Source organism: Panthera onca, chromosome B3, assembly GCF_046562875.1.
Source record: "Panthera onca isolate mPanOnc1 chromosome B3, mPanOnc1 haplotype 2, whole genome shotgun sequence".
NCBI classification, from domain to species: domain Eukaryota; kingdom Metazoa; phylum Chordata; class Mammalia; order Carnivora; family Felidae; genus Panthera; species Panthera onca.
In genome coordinates, this window is record NC_138344.1 from 87,934,971 (window position 1) to 87,959,986 (window position 25,016).

Sequence of the window (25,016 nt, forward strand, 5' to 3'; positions counted from 1 at the left end):
GGCTCCTCTCCTCCCTGTTTCTTTCTGTGCCCTCACATGGTGGAGACCATTAGAGGGCTCTAGCTTCTTCTTTTTATTAGGACACTAATCCCTTCTTGGCGCTCTACCCTTATGACCTCTTCTAAACCTTATTAACTCCCAAAGACCAAATCTCCTAACACTATCACATGAGGGTTGGGGTTTTCACATATAGTATTTGGGTTCATAGCAAGAGAGGATGGAGACTTCCTTTGGAGAGCATAATCCTCAGTCCCCAGAATTTAGAAAGAGCTATCTTGTAAACATTTGGTGAGGCCTGACCTTTTATGTATGAATGTTCTTAGATTTGGTTTGTATGTTCTATTGTAAGAGATCGTGTGCTTCAAATAAATAAATAAAAGAAGAAAAAGAAAAAAATCCACAAAAACGTCCTGATATAGGTTGTTATGTTGTCATTTGCTTCTCTATAGCCTCAACATTTAGAAAACAATTTCTGGTTACTAAATTATGGTAAATTGAGGGTTTCAATGGATTAATCAAGGTTTTCTATTATATACTTCAATAGAAGACAATGAGTAATTACATGAATTACAAAACATAAAAGTAAAGCAAAATATAATGAGAAAAGGCAATTTATTAGTGTTTTCACCATGTTTCTGTGTATAGCTTGATGTATGCAGAGAATAGCAATCCGATTAGCTTCCCCCTCCTCCAGGGGTAGGCAGTAACTGGAGGATTTTTTTGATCATCTTATTCATTTCGTGTTAAAACTATAGCACTTCTAATTTACAGACATATTGTGAATGTCAAGGAAATATCACCCAAATCATTGAAATACAGTGAAATTCATACGTTATATTTAAGTAACAGCTTGCCCTGGGCTCCAAGGGATGCACTCTTAAAGAGAACTGGGATTTTGACTGTTCAATTTCAGCACTTTAAAGGCACAGAGTAATCAAGGTGAATTTCTTAAAGGAAGAGACTCTGAGGATAGAAAGGTAACTGTGAAGTATTTCTGGAGAAGCCATTAAGTGGCAGATTGGCATACGGCTACATTTCAGATCCTGATTTGTTTGGTTTAATGTGAATCACTTTTTTTCCCTTTAAATTGAAGCCCAAATCCTATAATGGAGATACTTAAATGAACCCTCTGGGTCACTTAGGCATCTTTTTCAACATCCCTCTGAGAAATTCAATAGTCTGTTATAAAAATTGAGTTTTATATGTTTCTGTCGATGCCTGAGGAAAAATTTGATTATCCTCCAGATTTTTCCCAATCCTTTAACTAAATTGGATTATTTGCTGATTTACCCTTTACTTCCCAGTGCCATAATAGTGTTTCAGTTTGAAACTTTATGGTATAAGCTGACAAGATTATAAGATGTTTATCTTCCTAGGGAAAGCAACATGGGAAGTTTTGCCTCTGGCTTTATATGGATCCAGTTTGGAATCCTGCTTTGATTGCCTGTGAATTGGGTGACCTCATGCAAATGACATGATTTCTGTTGGTTTCAGTCCCTTTATAAGTACAGCAGGGATACTAATAATAACCTTGCATGGGATTTGGTCAAAATGAGTAGAGACATTGAATGTGGAAATACTGGGTTCTGAGTAGGCTCTGAATAAATGTAAATCACCTTCCATCTCCCCACCTCCCAAACCATGTTTTATTTATTGAGGGAACATATAACCAAGGATGTGTTTAGATCCAGGATCTTTTATGATGGGAGTCCAAAATAATGCATCATAAATCAATCTGTATCGAGAAGTAGAATAGTAGGAGTTATACATCACAGACATTTATCACAAGGAATTGGCTTGTGCAGTGTGTGAGCGGGCATAGCCAAGCCTGCAATTAATAGGGCAGGCTGTCAGGAAGGGCAGAGGCTGAAGCTGCTGTCCGTAAGGAAAATTTATTCTTCTTAAGAGAAGCCTCAGCTCAACTTTGAAGGCCTTTAAACTGATTCAGTCAGGCCCACTCAGAATATCTACAATAATCTCCCTTAGTTAAAGCCAACTGCTCATGGACTTTAATCACATCTATAAAATACTTTTACAGAAACACCTAGGTTAATGTTTGGTTGAATAACTGGAGACCATAGCTTAGTCAGACTGACAAACCAGGAAGACCGTCACACCATCCATCTGGCCTCTTTGGATTCTTTTGTTCATAGAAACTAGGCTACTTTCATTATAGTAAAATATGAGACTCAGTGTTTTTTAAACCAAATGGCAGAAGAAACATAAGGAAAAATTTGTGGTTTCATTTGAAGTCAAATGTGAAGGTTGAGCATAAAATAAGTATTTTCTACATACTAACAGAAATTATCTAATTTAGGGGCACCTGGGTGGCTCAGTCAGTTGAGCTTCTGACTTTGGCTGAGGTCATGATCCTGTGGTCTGTGAGTTTGAGCCCTGAGTCAGGCTCTGTGCTGATCACTCAGAGCCTGGAGCCTGCTTCAGATTCGGTGTCTGCCTCTCTCTCTGTCCATCCCCTGCTCATGATCTTTCAAAAATAAATAAACAGTATAAAAAAATAAAAAGAAATTATCCAATTTTTTCTTGTTTATAGATTTATAGTTGGTCTCTTTTGCTGGGATGTAAGCTCCCTGAGAATAGGAGTTTGTTGTGTTAACTTCTAAATGTCCAACATCTTAAATAGCACTTGGTGTAAGACAGATACTCAATAAATATTAATGGCATAAGTCAATAAATGATTTCTTCCAGAGAAGAGTTGTTTCATTTCTTTGTCTGAATAAAGAGTTTTCTGTTATGTTTACATGATTCACTTTTGGCTTCAGCTGTGTATCGCACCAAGGTTTGTGGCTAAGTGTAGACTGAGGAATGAATTCTGACCTGCCCTTTGCTCACCAAGCCAGGTGCCTCAGTTTGGGCTGTGTCAGGAGGAAGATGTGCTTTTTCTTCCATGAAAGGGGCCCAAATGCACACACCCAGCTCTGTTCTTGGGGTGGAGGATGGAGAGTGTGCCATCCTGCAGTTATCACACAGGTTAGTGGTAACCCTGGCATTCTTCCATTATAACTTCCTATTACATGGTAGAGATCTGTGAGGATAACAAGCAAAAGGACTAAAATACCCCACCTGCTCTTCTTGGGGGCAACTTCCTCTACAAAATCATGATCCTGCTTCCTCTCCATAGGGAACAAGCCCTAGTATTAGGGTAGTTAAAGATCAGAATAATAATTTTTTGGTGACTTTAAGATTTAGTACTTAGACTTTATTTCCAACATTTTCTGAAAACAATATGCATTCTCTATAAATGCATGAATTATTTGATACATAAAAGATTATGTCTGAGGGTGCCTATGTGGCTCAGTTGGTTGATCATGACTTTTGATTTTGGCTCAGGTCATGATCCCAGGGTCATGGGATTGAGCCCTGCATTCAAGCTCCAAGCTCAGCCCTCCAGCTGAGTGTGGAGCCTGCTTAAGATTCTCTCTCTCTCTCTCTCTCTCTCTCTCTCTTTCTGCCCCTCTCCCTGCTCATGTTATTTCTCTCTCTTAAATAAAAAAAAGAAAAAAAAGATTATGTATGGCATGTGAGTTATAAAGTATAACAACCATGCAAACACTCATGAATTCACAAACTTAGGAAGTAAAAATCAGTAATACTATTGAAAATTCTGTTCTATTCCATATCCTCCCTTATCACCCTGCCTCCTCCAGAAATCACCAGTGTCCTAAATTTTGTATTTATCATTCAGTTGGTATTCTTTACAGTTCTACCAGATATGTATGAATCCCTAAACAATATATTTTTTCATTTGCTTCTTTTTAACTTTATATCAATGGTGTTACAGTATATATAATTTTTCACTAATCTGCTGTCCTTATTTAATATGCTTTTAAGAGTCATCCAGTGTGTATGTATTACCATAATTCATATACTTTATTCCCATGGAATATTGCATTGTATGAATTATACCATAGTTTATTTGTCCATTCTCCTGTCAGCAGACTTTTCTACCCTTCTTTTTTTCTTGTATGAGCAGTGTTACTATGAATATTCTTGTAAACATATCCTGAAGCAGATATATGGGAAAATGGACTCTAGCAGTTTTCTAGTTGAAACCCTTCTTTTATGGACAAATAAACTGAGGCCCAGAGGCTCCAGTCAGTTGGTAGTAAGACTACAGATAAGATCCCCTGACTTTCATGTTTTATTCATTCTGTGCCACCTCCATATGAATATGCTGAAACTTACTTTCAAGAAAAAAGTTTACTCTTATAATGGTTTGTATTTGGCTAATGTAGTCGCTAAAGGTTTTTTTGTTTTTGTTTTGTTTTTTATAACTTTAGGAGGAAAGGAAGCCAACTTATCTCCTGTACCTGTGAGAAAGAAGAAAGGCATAATCAGGGAGTTGACCTGGGCTAAGGAGCAACTCTGGGACTCTTGGTAAGGTCAATCATCCTCCTTCCCCATTTACCAACTTTTTCTTTAAGTATAACGTGCATACAGAAAAGTGTATGCACAACGCGTATATAGCTTGATGAACTTGTACAAAGCAAACACACTCATGTAACCAGCACACAGGTCTAGGCAGAGAATATAATCAATATCCCAGGTGACACCTCTGCCCCTGTTTCCCTCCCAGTCACTATACAGGCACCACTCTTCTCCCTCCACCCCCCCTCCTCTCTTCCATCCCCTGGGGAAGGCTCTTTGAATTTTCTGACATTTTGAAATGATGGCACTTGTCGTACCGTGGGTATAATATAGCTCATGGAGGTATAAAAGCAGAGTTAAATTTTAGCTATAATATTTCCTCACCATGTGACTTTGGGTCCCTGTAATTCTCTGGTTCTCAATTGCCGTCTCTGTAACATAGAGATAATAAAGAATTTTTGGTTTGACAAGCAATTTAAATGAGCTAAGAGAAGCAGACTTTTCTAATAAAGATCCTGGAACAGAGTAGGTACTCAGTAAATGTTGGACCCTGAATGCTGAGTGTCTCTTTATGAGTTGGAGGTTATGAACTCAATAAGACATAATTTCTAGATTGTACAATCTTTTGACATTAACCCATGTACATGTTCTCCTGTCTCTAGTGCCACAGTCTGTTTTCTTAGGCATTTTTCTATTCTAGGGACAAGCTTTCCTGAAACATCCTTCATCCTGAATGACGTGAAACTAGAGTTCCAATATGTAGTCTAGTCTCACCTTACAAGTCCTGGTTTGCTGGCCTCATTATTTGTTGGATATGAGCTTTGATAAAATTCTTATTATGGAGTTGAAGAAAGCAGCAGTGTAGATCAATGGCTTCTCTCATATTTATGGTCTAGACTTGAAACTTGTTTTAATTTATACTTGACAACTTTGGAATGCAATGCCACTCTCTGAATAACTCCAATTTTAGGCTCTGCTTTCAGTACTGAATGAAGGGCAATATTTCTATCTTTATTAAGTGCTAATGGTAAATGTCACTGGGGAATAAACATAATATCCTTAACTTTTGGAATTGGATATAAGTGGTAAAGTCTGCCTATTTTCTATTTCATTCTCTTATTTAGAATAATGAACCATTCATTCATTTTGTATATGCTTGTCATACAGTTTTTATCTTTTCCTTTGTTTACTGAAATCATTAGAGTGGCTAGATGTGCACTAAATGTATATTTTATATATTTCTGTTTTCCGGAGAAGAGGAGGAAACATTTTTTCTTCCTACTGCCATGGTTTTATTTTCTATGCAGTATAAGCACATTTTAATTGTATCATGAATTTCAGTGCCCATTAATTTGAGGCAATAGACCATATTTGTGGTTTTAAATGAGGCTGTGAAAATTTCATCAGTTTTCAGAGTTTCACCTGTAAATAAAAATGAGGGCAGAGTATTAAAGTATAAGAAATGTAGATGGAGAGCAAAAGGTGAAATTTGTACTTACTGTTTGTATACTGTGTATGTAGGTATCACTGTACTTTCACCTATGCTATCTCATTTAATGTCACCATGCCAAAGTAAAGGCACTATAAAAATCAAACGTGTTTTGTGGCACCAAGGTGACTGTACATTTCTATTAGGAATCTTTTTTTTCAACTTAAAAACAAAAATTTATTATGTAGACCACAAGTTTGCTGTTATAATTTGAGTCAACATATTGAGTGCAAGTTCACAAAATGGGTCCCCAGAGGAAGAATTATCTGATAAAGAAGATGCATTCTTCTTCCATGTCCTAACCACCTTGGCTCCTATGGAGATGCCCTCCCTCCACAAAGAATACCAAATCAGTTCAAGAGAAAAAGTCCTTCTTATCTAATATGGAATTAGAAGACCCTTGTAACTACTGTTACAAGCTATTCCTTTGTTTCCTGGGAACTAAGTCCACCTGATGTAGATATTACTCTTCTTAACATCCAATGGGTTCTGTGAGAGGTTAAAACTAAGAAGTCTAATGCTTTTCCCTAAAGGTGTTCCAGGGAGGAATCCAGACTACTGGGTCACTACCACTTATGCTTCTTCTATCTCAGTAGCTGTCATCAATGGTTGCAGAGGAAGAGGCCTGCTTGACAATCAATCTTACAGTCTGGGGTTTTCCCACAGCTACATTATTGATAACTCTTCTCTCCCTCTTTTTAATTTTTAATTTAAAACAAATTCCAGTATAGTTAACATACAGTGTTATGTTAGTTTCAGGTGTATAATATAGTGATTCAACAATTCTATACATCACTCGGTGCTCATCATGATAAGTGTACTTTTTAATCTCTATCACCTATTTCACCCATCCCCTGACCCCCCTCCCCCCACCTTATCTCTGGTAGCCATCAGTTTGTTGTCTATAGTTAAGAGTCTGTTTCTCAATTTGTCTCTCTCAGTCTCTCTCTTTTTTCCTTTGCTCATTTGTTTGGTTAAGGTCCACATATGAGTGAAATCATATGATATTTGTCTTTCTCTGACTTATTTTGTTTAGCATTATACCCTCTAGATCCATCCATTGTGTTACAAATGGCAGGATTTAATTCTTTTTTATGGCTGAATAGTATTCTGTTGTATATACATATATATCTTCTTTATTCATTCATCAACTGATGGACATTTGGGTTCTTTCATAATTTGGCTATTGTAAATAATGTTCCAAGAAACATAGGGGTGCATATATTCCTAGTGTTTTTGTGTTCTTTGAGTAAATATCCAACTGTATGATTACTGAATTATAGGGTAGTTCCGTTTTTAACTTTCTGAGGAACCTTGTGACTTGTGACTATTGAACTTTCTGAGGAATCTTGTGACTTGTGACTATTGAACCATCCTTGCATCCCATGGATAAATACATTTGACCATGGTGTATGATTTTTTTAAATGTGTTGTTTCCATTTGCTAATATTTTGTTGAAGATTTTTGTATCTATGTTGACCACAGACATCGGCCTATAGTTCTCTTTTTTAGTGGAGTCTATCTGGTTTTGCTATCAGGGTAATTCTGGTTTCAGAGAATGTTTTAGGAAATTTTTCTTGTTTTTCTATTTTTTGGAATAGTTTGAGGAAAATAAGTAACTCTTATTAACTCTTCTTTAAATTTTTGGTGGAATTCACCTGTGAAGCTGTCTGGCCCTGGATTTTTGTTTGTTGGGAGTTTTTTGATTACTGATTCAATTTCATTGCTGGTATTGGTCTATTTGCATTTTCTGTTTTTTTCCTGATTCAGGTTTGGGAGGTTATACATTTCTAGAAATTTATTCATTTCTTCAAGGTTGTCCAGTTTGTTTGCATATAATTTTTCATAATATTCCCTTACAGTCTTTTATATCTCTGTGGTGTTGATGGTTATTTCTCCCCCTTCATTTCAGATTTTATTTATTTGAGTCTTTTTTTTTAATGAATTTGGCTGCAGTTGATCTTTTCAAAGAATCAGCTCTTGGTTTTCACTGATTTGTTCTATTGTTTTTTAGTTTCCATTTCATTTATTTTTGTTCTAATCTTTATTATTTCTTTCCTTCTATAGGTTTTGGGTTTTGTTTGTTGTTCTCTTTCTAGTTTCTTTAGATGTGGTTAGGTTGTTTCTTTGGGATGTTTCTCGGTTCTTCAAGTAGGTCTGCTTTGCGTAAACTTCTCTCTTAGAACAGCTTTTCCTGTGTCCCAAAGATTTTGGACTGCTGTGTTTTCATTTTCATTTGTCTCCATGTATTTTTTGATTTCCTCTTTGATTTCATGCTTGATCCACTAATTTTTTTAGTAGTATGATATTTAATCTCCATGTATTTATGTTTTCTCAAGTCCAGTGAGCATCTTTATGATCATTATTATAATTCTCTATCAAGCATAATACTTATTTATGTTTTGTTTAGATCTCCTGCTCTGATTTTTGTCCTTTCTTTCATCTGGGACATATTCTGCCTCCTCATTTTGTCTGCCTCTCTGTGTCTGCCTCTCTGTGTCTGTTGTTAGGAAAGTCAGCTACATCTTCTTTTAAAAGTAGTGGCTTCATGAAGAAGAGATACTATAGTGCCCTGCAGTGCAGTGTCCCCTGTTCACCAGAAACTGGCACTTCAGGGGGGTCTCCTATGAGTGTTCCTGGCACCCTGATATTGTGTCTGAGTCACTTTTCCTTCTAGTCCAGTTATCTGCACTGACTCTCTGCCTGTTGTGGGTTGTGCTTTCTCACTGTGGTGTTAGTGGGACTTAGGCAGGCCAGCTATGAGGAGGCATGCCCTCAGAGGAACTCAGGAGTGGGGCAGTGGTATTAACAAAATTTGCACTGAGCCCAGTGTTATGGGCAGCAGGCTTGGAGTGAGCGAGTCCTTAGGAGAACTGGTGGGCTGGGTGCAATGTCAGGAGGTTAGGTAGCAAGTGTCTGTGCAGTGCTGGCTCCTGCAAGTGGCACTGTGTTTATGCTGGAGGGCAGGGGAAGAAAATGACACCTGCCAGCTCCTTTGTTCTCAGAGAAGTCCTCCAACATGCTCACTTAAAATCAGTATAAATAGATCTCCCTACTGTTTGCCCCAGGAATTGTGCAAACTTCCGTTTCTATGTTGTCTTTCTGTGGGTTGCTGTTTTGTTAAGGGTGGTGACCCAGCTATCACTTACCCTCCCAGCCAGCCCAGTGCTGAGTCAGTTGACTTTTAAATCTCCATGTTCCAAATCCCACTGGTTATACAAACAGATCTACTAGGCACTGTGTGGGAATCATCCTATAGGAGTCTTAAACTTTCATTCCAACCTTCCCAACATTGCTTACATCTGTTCCCTTTGCTAATTCCCCATTATTGATGTTTATCCCATTAGTTCCAACCAGGGCCATTGGCAGCTTCCTCTAAATCATCTTGCTGCCTTCAGTCTTGATCATGTTGGATTTATTGTCCATACTGCACCCTGGCATAGTGCTAAATGATCTTCCTGTACTCAAATATGATCTTTTCCCTGTGTTTAAAACCCTTCTAAATCTGTCTTCCCAGTGGCAACAAGATAAATCTAGACACTTCTTGCATGTTATAGGAAGCTCTTATGATCTAATTCCTCTTTGATAAATTTTAAAAATTTATATGTATATTCATCTCGAATGCAAACATGAGGTTTTGGAGGCAGAGATAGAGTTATCATTACAGCAATGACTGCACTCATTCCTTACACCTAGTAATTCACATGTGATACAATGAGAGCCAGATGTTATCCTGTATGTTGGGGAAAGGGAGATACTACACTATGGGAGAAGAATATTGAAATTATGAATCTGGGAGTTTATATAGGCTACATGCTGCCCCATCATCTCTTGAGGGAAGAAGAGAAACCTTTACTCCTTAGTTTTTTTTCTTTTTTTTTTTTTACTCTTTAGTTAAAATTTTTTTTAATGTTTATTTACATTCGAAAGAGAGAGAACATGTGAGTAGGGGAGGGGCAGAGAGAGAGGAAGATGCAGAATCTGAAGCAGGCTCTAGGCTCTAAGCTGTCAGCACAGAGCCTGATGTAGGGCTCTGAACTCACGAACCGTGAGATCATGACCTGAGCTGAAGTCAGATGCTTAACCAACTGAGCCATGCAGGTGTTCCTACTCTCTAGTTTTTATAGTTCTTTGGAATGTAAAGGACTGGCTCAGGATTTCATTCTCCTTAGATAAGGAAAGAGAGAGAGAACTCTAAAATTTCTGGAGGTCTCTGGGTAGTCAATCACTCTTTAACTTCCAAGATTTATCCTTTAACCCAGGTTCCAGTTTTCTTTGGTCTGAAACATGGAAACATTGGCATTCCAGTTTCACAGTTCTCACCTTTCCAGGCTCATTCCCTGTTCCTTCTCTGCTCAAACACTGTGCTCCATCACTGCTAAACTACTTGCAGTTTTCTATACTATGTGGTTTCAGCCCTTATGTCTTTGTTTATTTGTTCTAATACTGTCTCATTAATTCTTTTTTGCTCATTATTTCTATCAAGGAGAAATTTCCATACAGTGAAATGTACTGATCTTAAGTCTGTAATTTGGTAAGTTTTGATAAATATAAGTAGCTGTGTAACACCACCCCAATCAAAATTTAACACATTGCTAACATAGCAGAAAGTTCTCTTTGTGTCTCTGTCAATTTCCCTCTCCTCTCATAGCCAACTACTATTCTGATTTCTATCACTATTGAATAGTTTTGCCTGTACTTGAACTTCATGTAAGTGGAATCATATAGTATGTACTCTTCCTTTTCTGGCTTCTTTAGCTCAACATAGTATTTTTGAAATCAGCAGCTTATTCTTTATGTGGAGTAGTTTCCATTGTATGAATATTGCTTATTAAGTTTGTCTTATTCTTCTCTGATGACATTGGGTTGTTTCCAGTTTTTGTCTATTCTGAATAAGTAGAGCTGCCATAAATCCTCTTATTTAAGACTTTTTTCTTTTCTTTTTTTTTTTTATTTGTGGGCCTATCTTTTGTTTCTCTTGGGTAAATACCTAAGGGGGGCAATTGCTGGATTGTAAACAGAGTATATGCTTAACTATACAAGAAACTGCCAAATATTATTCCAAAATGGCTGTGTCTTCATGCTCCATGCTTTCTGAACATACAGTTTTCTCTAATTGGGAGATTCTTCTGACCCCTTCAGCTTAGTGAACTCTTATCTTTTAATTCGTAGCCCAAAGCATCACCTCCTCTGTGAAAGCTTTGAGAGAGTTGATTATACTCATTTCGGCTGCCATTTTGTCTCATTCATCCTTCTTCATTTCAGCTGCCTCTTTCCCCCTCCCTCCAAGCCATGGAAAGCAGGAATAAGGTTATATATATATTTTACACACTCAAGATGTATTAGGGGAAGCTACCAATATTGTATAGTATATGTCATTCCATAAACTTCTACTAAGCAATTACCATGCCAGGCAGAACAGATGATAAGTTTATAAATAAAGAAAACTTATTACATGTAGATGTCAGTTAGTTTTGTTCACTGATTGATGGAGGAATCTGATTGATGAAAGATGTTATGTTGGGGACAAAGAAGTTTGGCTGCCAAACCTCTTTTTTTTTATATAGTGAAAATCCGAGTAAAGCTAGCATGAAGTCACATAGGGTTGAAATATTTACTGTTGCCTCAACAAGGCAAGAAGAAATAAAAAGAATATATATGGATTATTTAATATTCAAGGTCACAAACATCATTATCCTTTAATTCAAATGGAGGAAGGTGGTACAACAAACTATCTTATTACTACCATCTTCCCTTTTTTTATGCTATTTTTTTTTGAATTTTAAATATTTTATCTTTAATCCATCAAAGGATCATGACTTTTTCTGTCTCCTGTGAAGATGATCTATCCACAGAGCTTTCACTGACTAGACAGTGGATGTTGTGTGGGTTGTGGAGCAAGATGAGAAACAACATCCAGATAACGTGTACCAAGCAGTAGTAACAGAAAATGCATTTATTCTTTTTCGTGTGCTTTCTAAAAAAAGGGGGGGGGAGGGGCTTGTCCTTTACAACAAGAAGCTGTTTCAATAGTTTGTTGTTTGAAATCTGTTGAGGATTCTTCTCCACAATTCCCAGTTAAGGAAGAAGAGTTATCATTACTTAATAGTCAGTAAGGTTGACATTTAATGAGAAAGCAGTTCTCAAAAGTGGATGAGTTTTAAAGATCTCAGCATGAATAAGTTGAAATATTAAAGGCAACAGCTGCCTATAAACGATTGTTGCTAGCTTCAATTTACATAGTAAAGAGCACAGAAAACTTCTGTGATTTCTTCATTCTTAACAATTTAATGATCAAACTATAAGACAATGCACACTTTAAGTTGGTGACTTTTAAGTTTTATTTTTCAGAAAGGCACTAAAGGCAGATGAATAAGCTCATGTGCTACCAAAAACACCATAGGAAAATATTTATGCAGCACCATTCTTAGCTAATGTGCCAGTTTTTCTCAGAACACACAATCAGATGCTATTTCTATGAATTTCACTAACAGAGGTTGGGCTCATGGAACACTGTATGCTCATTCTTTTTTTTTATTTTTTAAGTTCATTTATTTAGAGAGAGAGAGCAAGCATGTGTGTGAGAAAGCACACATGAGAGAGTACATGCACAAGTTAGGGAGGGGTAGAGAAAGGGGGAGAGAGAGAATCTTAAGTAGGCTCTGCACTGTCAGTGTGGACCTCAGTATGGGGTTTGAACTCACAAACTACAGGATCATGACCTGAGCTAAAGTTGGATGCTTAACCAACTGAGCCACCCAGGTGCCCATATGTTCATTCTTTAAATGAACTGGAGGAAAGTCGATGGCTTGGGACTGAATTTACCAATATAATATATGTGGTGTTTATTCATTGAGTGCTTTCTATGTTCAAAATGCTGAGGAGGAAAACATTGGAGATACTCTTTGGTTTTGGAGAAATTTTAGATTTTGATTATGCTTTGGAATAATTGGCACATGTACATATCAACATAAATATTGTAAATGCGTATTTCAACAAAGCATGCTTATGTGAGTCCTGAAATATCTTGAAAGGAAGTCTTTAAGTATGATTATATTCTGAGCATAACTTACTTTAAAAATGAAACTTGGTTAAAAACTGAAAACTGTTTTTAGCTCTTAGATTTTATTTTGGGTCAGTATTAAAGTGTAAATATATATTTATTAAATTAAAAAGTAGAAGACTTTTGGGAAAGATGGCAGAGTAGGAGTATCCTAAGCTCACCTCATCCCACAACTAGAAGGAAGTTATGTTTATGGGAAGATGAATCCCCATAAAATTTGGCTTTGAAACCTAGAAGGGCCTAACAATCAGTGGGGCTTAACACCTGCAACTTTTAAAAATTAGTGGGCTGGGCTCAGGGAGAGCCAGGAGGGCAGAGGCCCCACCCTTAAAGAAACAGCATAACAGCCCCACAAAGATACAGCATAGAAGCAAGAGTTTGAAAAAAACATCTGGGGTATGCTGGAAGATTTATTTACTAATCTCAGAGCATGTGCTGGGGGTTCAGAGATCTTTGGGGGATTTCTCTAAGAACAAAAGAACTGGCGAGCACCATTTTCCTTCCTGCCTCCCACCCCTCCCCCCCACCCAGCCTAGATACTGGAGATACTTGAGATACTTGAGATACTCGAGTGCCTACTAGAATCAGCAGAGCATGCACACCCTCTACCTAGCTTATTAAAGTGCATCCCTGCCTCCCCCTCCCCACCACCATGTTCTCCTCTGGACACACCCCCTCCAGTACACTCTTGACCATAGTGGTGCCATAAGCCTGGCAGTGTGCAGGCATCCCTGATGGGCCAGTGTAAATTCACAGTGACTCCTGACATGGGGAGAGCAGAAGATAACCACACACACCAGTCAACTGTGGCCCCAACAGTTGGCTGGGGTCAGGTGTCTGCAGGCCCTGCCCACCAATGGAAGCTTTTCAAGGGACAACAGGGAATGTGCCCTGCAGGTCAGTGCAACTGTATCTCTGCCTGGTCTGACTCAACTCAAGCCCAAGGAGGTCACAGAAGTAATGATTATAAAAATATTTACTGGACTTAAGTAAAGAGTGGAGGACTTCAGTAGAACTCTTAACAAAGAATTGGAAAACAAACACACAAAAAGAACTGATCAGAGATGAAGAACTCAGTAACTGAAATTATGAATACACTAGAGGGAATAAATAGTGTACTAGAGGAAGCAGACGATGCATCAGCAACCTGGAGGACAGACTAATGGAATAAGAAATATTCAATCAAACTGATTGAAGCAATCAAACTGAACAGGAAGCAGAAAATCTGAAAGCAATCAAACTGAACAGGAAGGAGAAAAAAATAATACAAAATGAAAATACTCTAGGGAATTTAGTGACACCATCAAGTGTAATAACATTTTCATTATAGGGATCCTGGAAGAAGAGAGAAAACTTCCCAAATCTGGGGACGGAAATGGAAATCCAGATCCAGGAAGCACAGAAATCCCCGATAAAATCAACCCAAGGAGGTCTACACTGAGACACATATTAATTAAAATGGCAAAAAGTAGGGCTAAAGAGATAATTTTAAAATCAGCAAGAGAAAAGAAAGCAGTTACATCTTAGAGAAACCCAATAAGGCTATCAGCTGATTTTTCAGTAGAATCTTTGCAGGCCAGAAGGGAGTGACATGATATATTCAAAATACTGAAATAAAAAAAAAATAACCCTGCAGGCAAGAATACTCTACTCAGTAAGGTCATCATTCAGAACAGAAGGAGAGATGAAGAATTTCCCAGACAAACAAAAGTTAAAGGAATTCATGACCACTAAACCAGCCCTACAAGAAATGTTAAAGGGGACTATTTGAGTGGAAAAGAAAGACAATAAGTAGGAATAAGAAAAGCTTCTGCACAACAAAGGAAACAATCAACAAAATTAAAAGACAGCCTACTGACTGGAAGAAGATATTTGCAAATGAAGTATCTGATAAAGGGTTTGTATCCAAAATATATAAGGTACTTATAAAACTGAACACTGAAAAAGCAAATAATCCAGTTTAAAAATGGGCAGAAGACATGAACAGACATTTCTCTAAAGAGTACATACAGATGGCCAGCAGACACATGAAAAGATGCTTAATGTCAGGGAAATGCAAATCAAAACCACAATGAGATATTACCTCAAACCTGTCAGAATGCCTAAATAAAAAACACAACAACAGGTGCTGGCGAGGGTGTACAGAAAAAGGAAACTTTGTGCACTGTTGGTAGGAATGCAAATTGGTGCAGTCACTGTGGAAAACAGTATGGAGGTTCCTCAAAAAATTAAAAATTGAATTAGCATATGATTCAGTAATTCTACTGAGTATCTACCCATAGTATATGAAAATGTTAATTTGAAAAGATGTAATGTATATACTCCTATGTTTATTGCAGCATTATTTACAATAGCCAAATTATGGAAGCAACTTAAGTGTCCATCAATAGATGAATGGATAAAGAAAATGTGAGGTCTGTCTATCTATCTATCTATCTATCTATCTATCTATCTATCTATCCATCTATCCATCCATCCATCCACATGGAATATTAGCCATAAAAGAGAATGAAATCTTGCCATTTGCAACAACATGAATTGATCTAGAAGAGTATAATGTTAAGTGAAAGAAGTCAGTCCGAGAAAGACAAATGCCATATGATCTCACTCATATGTGGAATTTAAGAAACACAAATAACAAAGAAAAAAAAAAGAGACAACCCCTAAAGAGATTCTTAACTATAGAGAATAAACTGATGGTTTCCAGAGGGGAAGTGGGTGGGAGATGGTTGAAATAATTGAAGGAGATTAAGAACACACACACACACACACACACACACACACACACACGTAGAAAACAAACCCCAATAAAACTATATGACAGTAATTTTTAGTAGACAATTTAAAGCAATATGTGTTAAAATGGAAAAATGCTGTTAAATAATTTTTTATTTAAAAAATAAAAAATAGCTTTGGGCTCCTGGGTGGCTCAGTTTGTTAAGCATCTGACTCTTGATTTCTGCTCAGGTCACTATCTCACAGTTTGAGTCCTGCAGCAGGCTCCACACTGACAGCATGGAGCCTGCTTGAGATTCTCTCTCTCTGCTCTTCCCCTACTCATGCTCTCTTTCTCTCAAAATGAAAAAAGAAAACTTAAAAAAAATGTTTTAAATAAAAAAATAAGAAGTAAAAATAGCCTTATTTTTAATTACATATACTTTAGAAATTACATAGAAAAAGAGAATAAAAATCACTTACAGTTTCAATAATCAGAGAGAATTGTTATTCATTCTGTCCTTTGTTTGTATATATATGTGTTCCTGTATATATGTGTGCAGTCACACACATACAGAATTTATTAATCATAAAATGAGATTATAGATTTCTGTAAACTGCTTTTTTAAATTTAGCAATATAACACAAATATATTTCTATTTCACTAAATAAAAACTTACACATAACTTCAATTGGTGAAATGAAAACACACACCTATTGTGTAGTTGTTTGTAATATATATGATTAATTACTTATTGTCAGACATTAGATTGTTTCAAGTGCTATGATGAGCATTCCATGTATTTGTGCTACATCCTTAGGTCAGACTCCAGAAATAGTCATTTTGGGTCAAATGATAAGCCCTTCATGGTTTTTCATGTGTTGACACACTATCCTTCATAAAGCTTGTGCAGTTTATATCTCACCATTTCTTTCCCCCTAAAGTAAAGGAATGTACATTTCCATGAACCCTTGACAATACAGGAAGTTGCTATTAAAAAGTACTCATAATAACTTATAGAATATTTGGTGAGAAAATAATTTTCTTATTGTTGTTTGAATTTTTATTTCTTTGATTAGTAAGGAGGTTGAGATTTATGGTACGTTTTTGATCATCTATATTTCTTCTTTTGTATATTGTCTGTTCATGCCATTTGCCCATTTTTTTTCTCTTTAATATTCATTTTTCTTTATTAGTTTATAAGAACTCTTACTATGTTGATGATAACTCTTTGTCACTCATGCCCTATTAAAGAAGTGATGAGGTCTCTATCATATTTTGCATTCTATTATTTTCACATAACATTTTTCACATATGCATTAGTGAACTGATAACAAATCAAAAACTTGTTCTTTAGAAAGCAGTGCAATATTATGTCTCACACATATATTTCTTATTTTCAAATTTAAGCCATGTATGGACAACTTACCACTATTTCCACAGACATTCTCAGTGTTGAAATATTATTTTTATTCACATGTAACTAAAATGTATGCTAACATCAAACTTGTTTTGCACTCCTTTGTTTATAGGGTCTAGGCAGCAATAAAAGTGAAATAAATTAACAAGTAAAATACAGAAGAACTATAAAACTAATGCCATTCATGTTAACAGGCACTAATGTTGCTTTGCTTAAACTAAATCATTCCTTAAAACATTAACATAAATCTGACTGTTAGTGTGTATTTTCAAGTTCTGCATTATTACTACATTGTAGGTGTGTGAGAATTCAGTTATTCTACAGCTCTTTATTTGAACTGTTGTGAATATTTTATTAACACAGCAAATGTATTTGGCTCTCACTTGGAGTAAATAATTTACCCAGTGGTCCTAAATTAAAAAAATGGTCATAGATGATTGAAAAACATGCTTGTATTAATTTTTTGAAATTTGTATCCAAATATAAACAAAATATTTAAAAATTATTGTAGAAAACACTTAGATGGTGGTTTGAAAACTTCTGATCTAAGATCAAAGTTCCCTTTGCTCTTTTTCTATGCTTGGACATTTAAGTTGAGGAAAAAAATTACATGAAATATTATAGAAATGTATGAAGGAGAAGTCAATCATGAAAGGTTTTTTATAAAATTATCATTGGAAATCTGGGATTTAAAAATATCCAATTCATTTCTTAATCCTTCTTAATAATTTGAGCATATTTTTATTACTATACTTTTCATAATGCATTATAATGTTACATGTATGTTTCTTGGTAGACCATTACCTCCTATAGCAACTGTTTTTTATCAATGTATCTCCAGCACCTAACAAGTGTCTAACTAGCTCATTTGAAGTGTCCAATAAACATATATTTTGTTGAGCTTTCATATACTTACTGTATTTAAAATAAATGATTTATGGGGCACCTGGGTGGCTCAGTCAGTTGAACGTCCGTCTGACTTCGTCTCAGGTCATGATCTCATGGTCTGTGAGTTTGAGCCCCGCGTCGGGCTCTGTGCTGACAGTTCAGAGCCTGGAGCCTGCTTCAGATTCTGTGTCTCTCTTTCTCTCTGCCCCTCCCCTGCTCATGCTCTGTCTCTCTCTCTCTCTCTCTCTTAAAAATAAATAAACATTAAAACAATTTTAAAGTAAATGAGTTAAAAATGAAATTGATAAAATATTTTAAAATAGTGAAATGCATTATTAATTTCAGCTATTATTGTCAAATAAACAAAAGAGCTCTTACATTTTTTCTGTAAAATGAGGTTCGAAATTTTATAATTTTTTGGATGTGTCATAAGGGTACCACAGTCGACTTTTCCTGAATTCATGGGGAAATAAGAGCATTTTATTGATAAAGTCAGTATTTTTTATTAAGTTATTTGTATTTTGTCTGCTTGACTTATCAATAACTGTGAGAAGTATTTTTAAGTCTTCCACCCTGATGAGAGATTTGCCAATTTATTTTTGTATTCTATTAATTTTTGCTTTGTATTTTTTGAGGTAATTAGGTGCACACATGGCTGAAATTCTTGTCTTATAAGTTATTCAAAACTTTATCATTATATAATGATACACAATACTTTTTGTCTTAAAGTCTATAGCCATCCTGGCTTTTCTTTGGGTTAATATATACTTAAGGCATATAGCGAAATTATTTTTTAAAAGTCAATCCATCACTTTTTGTTTTTTAATTGGGAAGTATAAACTACGTAAATATTTGTGACTTGTGACTTATATCTTACTTTTCCTCTTTGTTTCAGTTATCTTTTCTCCTCTTCCTCCTTCTCCTTCTTCTTCTTTGGATTTGTATTTAAATGTATGTATTCATGTAAATAATGAATGTATTTAAAAATTTATTTTCTTTTTTAAAATTTTCTTCCTCAATTAGTATATATGTTATATATTCTTTTTCTGTTGTTTTAAGGTTACCCTTGAAATTTTGTCATACACACTTAACAAATTCTAAAGTTAATGTCTAAACCTTCCTTCCAAATGATACAAAGCCTTTAGAACACTTTAATTCTGAACACTTGCCTTCCAAATAATATGTCATTGTTATCCTGCATTTTAGTTTGATCCTTTTAATGTAAAAATTATTACCATAAATGTTGCCGAAGGCAAGGGAAACAAAAGCAAACATGAACTTTTGGGATGTCATCAAGATAAAAATCTCCACCGTGAAGGAAACAATCAACAAAACTAAAATACAACCAGTGGGATGGGAGAAGGTATTTGTAAATGACATATCTAATAAAGGGTTAGTATCCAAAATCTATAAAGAACTTATCAAACTCAACACCCAAAAAACAAACAACCCAGTTAAGAAATGGGCAGAAGGCACAAATAGACATTTTTCCAAAGAAGACATTCATATGATTAACAGACATGAAAAGATGCTCAACATTACTATCATCAGAGAAATACAAATAACAACTACAATGAGGTATTACCTCACACCTGTCGGTATGGCTAAAATTAACAACACAAGAAATAACAGGTGTTGGCAAGGATGCAGAGAAAGGGGAACCTTCTTGCATGGTTGGTGGTAATGCAAACTGGTGCAGCCACTCTGGAAAACAGTATGGAGGTTCCTTGGGAAATTAAAAATAGAACTACCCAATGACCCAGCAATTCTATTAGGTGTTTACCCAAAGGTTACAAAAATACAGGTTCGAAGTGGGTACATGCATGCCAGTGTTTATAGCAGCATTATTGACAATAGCCCAACTATGGAGATAGCCCAAATGTCCATTGACTGGTGAATGGATAAGGAAGGTGTGGCGTGCACACACATACACACATATATACACACACTGAAATATTATTCAGCCATAAAAAAGAATGAAATCTTGCCATTTGCAATGACATGGATAGAACTAAAGTGTATTATGCTAAGCGAAATAGTCAATCAGAGAAAGGCAAATACCATATGATTTCACTCATGTGAAATTTAAGAAACAAATTAGATGAACATAAGGGAAAAAAAAGAGAGGCAAACTATAAAACAGACTCTTAACAATAGATAACAAACTGAAGGTTGATGGAGGAGGTGGGTGGGGGATGGACTAAATGGGTGATGCGTATTACACCGAGCACTTGTGATGAGCACTGGGTGTTGTATGTAAGTGATGAATAACTGAATGCTACTCCTGAAACCAATATTGCATTGTATATTAACTATAATTTAAATAAAAAAATATTACTGTAATTGTATAGAGAATTCTCATCATCCCTCCAGAATTATACGCTGTTTTGTAGAGTATCTAAATTTGTGCCTTTGAAAAGTTATTTTACACAGTCAGCGTGCATTTAAAATTATCCAATATTTCCCAATTTGTTTTTCCTCCCTTCTTATGTCTCAGACCCTTATTCAGGAATTGTTATTCTTCTTGACATTCATCCCTTTAAGAAGTTTCTTTAGTTAAGATCTATTTGAGGTTAACTCTCTTGGTTTTAGTTTATCTGAAACTGTATATTTTTGATTTCTCATTCTTATAATGAGAAACATTATAAGACATTCCTTTGTAGTTGGCCTATATCAGGTGGCTTTTTATGATCTCTTCATGATTCTGGTTTTCTATCCATTTATGTATTTTAGTCAGTTTTTGAAAATTCATGACTATTGTGTCTTGAAATATTTCCTCTCCACTTCCTTCTTTAGTATTCTCATAAGGTATGTATGTAGACTGATCATAGTTCTGATTTGCACTGAATAGTGTTGGTATAAATCTTTTGTTCTAGCCAATTACTAACAGAGTCCCCTTTTCATTCTCAAAATTATGTGGCTTGGATGATAAGTTAACTCTATGTATTCAAGACCTTCTGAGCGTCTCCCCTCTATATCTCTTTTCTTTATATTCTCTATTTCCTTATCTTTCTAAGCCATTGTCAACAACTGTTGTGTTCTCAACCCCACAAACTCCCATTTTGGGTTAATTTCTTCAGCTCCATATTCCAATTAACTAATTATTATTTCAGTTGTGTCTAATCTACTATTTAATTTGCTAATTCAGTTTTTGATTTTAATAATTATGCTTTTCATTTACTTATTTATTTAGAAAGAGAGAGGGGGCACAAGTGAGTGAATGGCAGAGAGAGGGAAGGAGAGAGAGAGAGAGAGGGAGAGAGAGAATCCCACTAGGGGCAGAGGGGAGAAGGAGAGAGAGAGAGAGAGAGGGAGAAAGTGGGGCTTACCCAAAGCAGGGCTCATGGTCACCCAAACCTGGGCATGAATTCACCCAAAGTGGGGCACGAGCTGACCCGATGGGGCACTGGAACTCACAAACCATGAGATCATGACCTGAGCTGAAGTCGGATGCTTAACTGACTGAGCCACCCAGGTGCTCCATGCTTTTCATTTTTAGATGTTCTTTTGGCTCTTTTCTAAATCTATCTGCTAATTTGTAATGGTCTTTGTTATTTTGTAGCTCATTCATTGAGGTTTCTTCTGGCTTTCAATTGTGGTAGTTTATTTCCCTCTGTATTTCCTAATCATATTGATTGGGAGACTATCAATATCAAATATTAGAAACCTGGGAGGCTTAGGGGATCCTGCATCTAAAGATAATTTGTATATTCTTTTGGGAGCCGGGGTTACTACTGGCCTGGGGCCATGATAACCACCTTCTAAGATATTTCTTTTTTTTAATGATTAGTTTTATTTATTTAAAAAATGTTTATTTATTTTGAAAGAGAGAGAGAGAGGGAGAGCATGTGCAAGCGAGTGGGGGAGGGGCAAAGAAAGAGAGGGAGGGAGGGAGAAAGAGAGAGAGAGAGAGAGAGAGAGAGAGAGGGAGAGAGAGAGAATGCCACGCAGGCTCCACACAGTCAGTGCAGTGCCCAATGCAGGGCTGGAACTCACAAACTGTGAGATCATGACCTGAGCCAAAACCAAGAGTTATACACTTAACCAACTGAGCCACCCAGTCGCCCCAGTATTTTTTTTTTTTTTTTGAGAGAGAGACAGGGAGGGAGAGAGAGAGAGAGAGAGAGAGAGAGAGAGAGAGAGAGAGAAGAGAGAAAGAGAAAGAGGATGAGCAGGGGAGGGGCAGAGAGAGCCAGAGACACAGAATCAGAAGCAGCCTCCAGGTTTTGAGCTGTCAGCACAGAGCGTGACTTGGGGCTCGAACTCATGAAATGAGATCATGACCTGAGCCGAAGTCAGACACTTAACCAACTGAGCCACCCAGCCTCCCCTAAGATATTTCTTAATGCAGAAGCTGCAGGTGTAGTACTCCAATGTTGCCACTATTCCAAAGTATATTACTGTTCTATAATGCTTTCTTATATTGGCATTTGTCCTTAATTGTTTGCTTGCTGCTCTTAGCTCATTGCTTTATCTTTTTTTTTTTTCTTAAATAAGAGGAGTGTTTCTCATAGAGTTCCTTTGCTTATTTGGAGCCCCTAAAAAATTTAGTCTTTTTTTTTTTCTTTTGAGATCTATCTGGTTTTTGGTGGGAAGGTCTTTCAAAGTATCTTATTTACCCTATTGCTGGAAGCTGAAGCCTTAGGTTATTTGTTGTTGTAGTTATTGTGTTTTAAATGGAGGTTAATGAAAATTTCATAATTCTTTTAAGCCTTAATTTTTTATTCATATGTAAGACAGCTCACTTATGGATGTTTTGGCAAGTATTAAAGTTTGTATATGAACTGATATACTTCACATTTAGATCTAGATATTAAGAAATATTATATTGTATATTTGGTGTTGTCATTTGATTATTTTGAAAACCACTGCATATTTTAGACGTGGCAGTTGGTCGTAGAGAGTCGTTCCCCTAATTTCCAAACTCTTATCTTCCAAACTTCGTGTGTGTGTGTGTGTGTGTGTGTGTGTGTGCGCGTGTGTATATGTTTGCTCGACTACTTGGTTTGGTAGAGTGTAGGGTGAAAGGTGAATGTATGCTTACATTTGGGTGTATATGGACTTGAGATTTAGGCAAAGGTGGGGTTTGGTAGAGATGAGGTTGAGAACACAGCTATTGTTGATACACCTAAGGAGGAAGGGAACATTACTCCTGAGTTGAAAAGAAATTGTGCAATAAATAACTAGTGTTTATCAGGCTTATGTAAGGTCTTGCTATTAGGCTTTGTGCTAAGGGAATTACTTTCATGGTTTTAATTAATACGAACCCCAATAAACCTATGGTTGTATTACTTCATTTTAAAGGTGAGGAAATGAGCACAGAGAAGCTAACTATCTTTGTGCCAGGTCATGTGGTCGTAAGTAGCAGAACCAATATTTGGACTCAGATTTAGTGACTCCAAAAGTTGTGCTTCCTTTATTATTCCAAATTGCCCAAGGAATGAATATTAGCCTGAATATTATCTTTGGCACACATCTATGGCTTTCACATTCGTTTTTAGATTACTAATATAGAAAGGAACTCATTCCTCCATTGGTATCTTAAATGTATTTTAACTTTTATTTGAAAATAAGAATTTTCTACTTTCTGTATTTAGGAAAGTGCTTTAACAAATGGATTCTTAACATTTTTGGTATCTAATATTGGATAGAAAAGAATGGATGTGTTGTCATAGGCAGTAGTGAGCAAAGGTCATATAGTTTGAAGATTGCATGCTACTTCAGTCTATTCAAAATTTCTGGGAATATGTTTCTATATCCTTGAATATTTTTCATTAAAAGTTTTAACATATTTTCTCTTACTTTCTTTTTGCTCAGGAATGCATATTTATAAAAAATTCATAAAATAATTTTCTCAAATTAATGACATTGAGGTATTTTACAGCTTTTTAAAAAAAATTATTTATTTTGAGACAGAGATAGCATGAGAAGGAGAGGGGCAGAGAGAGAGGGAGACAGACAATCCCAAGCAGGCCCCATACTATCAGCATAGAGCCTGATGTGGGGCTTGAACCCATGAAACCATGAAATCATGATCTGAGCTGAAACTATGAGTCAGACTCTCAACCAATTGAGAGTCCCTATTTTACAGCGTTTGAAGAAGCAGTATATTCATAGCTAAATTATTACTTAAGTATTAAACTTTTGACTTTCATTCTTTTTTATCAGTGAATAAAATGCTAAATTAATAAAGTTTATTAATATCAATATAAATTGCGACTTTTATTAATTAAATTATTTTAAAAGCAATGCAATAATTGAAAAGGCTGGGCATTTCATAACACTTTTCAATAATGTTTTATATTAAAAGTGACTCTAATTAGGTTTAACTTATGACAAAGCTATTTAAAAAAAGTGACACTATATTAAATAGTTTTAATGCTTTTTTAGCTTTGTGTTTTTCTTTCGATTTCGAGAGAGTTGTTACAAAAGAGATGTGATAATAATAGGTTGATACCGAGGCATTTAATAACCTCTTGGGAATCTTTTATGGTCTGTGAGGTGGTTTCTGGTACTGTAAATTAACAATGAACTCCGTGCCAGGAAACACTAGCACATACTTGCTTTCTTTTAGGCTATTTTAAAGACTGTGGTTATTGTTTACTTGACTTTTTGAAAATACACTGTTTGGAATAAGGAATCCTTGAGGGATGCTATATGAAGATATTCACTGGTATTTTATGAAAGGTTTGAAAGTTTGGGGTTTGATTCTATTCCTTCTTAAGCCTAGAGTTTAAAAGTAATTTAAGAACTAAATAAAAGCCTCTATAGGGACCTTTCAGCTTGTGGGCTTACCAATAACATTTTGAAAAATCCTATTACTATTAAGCTCTGCAGTTTTTCATTAGATTTCAATAGCTTTTTTTTTTCTCTTTTTTTTTCTGACACTTTGTAAGTAACAGATCAGTACAATTGGAACATAGCACTGTTACTGTGGCTTAGTATTAATTGTCTTTCTCAGCATAGCCAAATAGCATTTAAAACAATGCTTTGAAGAATATTAACATGAAGAGCAGCCTTTTCAGTCATGCAGAGAAATGATTTTGAAGTGACA

At 35.9% G+C, this 25,016-nt stretch overlaps 1 long non-coding RNA gene across 1 annotated transcript in view; it reads left to right on the forward strand.

Moving 5' to 3' along the window:
- The window catches only part of LOC144616659 (uncharacterized), a 179,759-nt gene that overhangs the window by 141,434 nt on the left and 13,309 nt on the right, over window positions 1–25,016 (forward strand). Inside the window, exon 2 of the long non-coding RNA XR_013556127.1 lies at window positions 4,299–4,395. This is a non-coding gene — a long non-coding RNA (uncharacterized LOC144616659). The remainder of the gene's footprint in view (window positions 1–4,298; window positions 4,396–25,016) is intronic.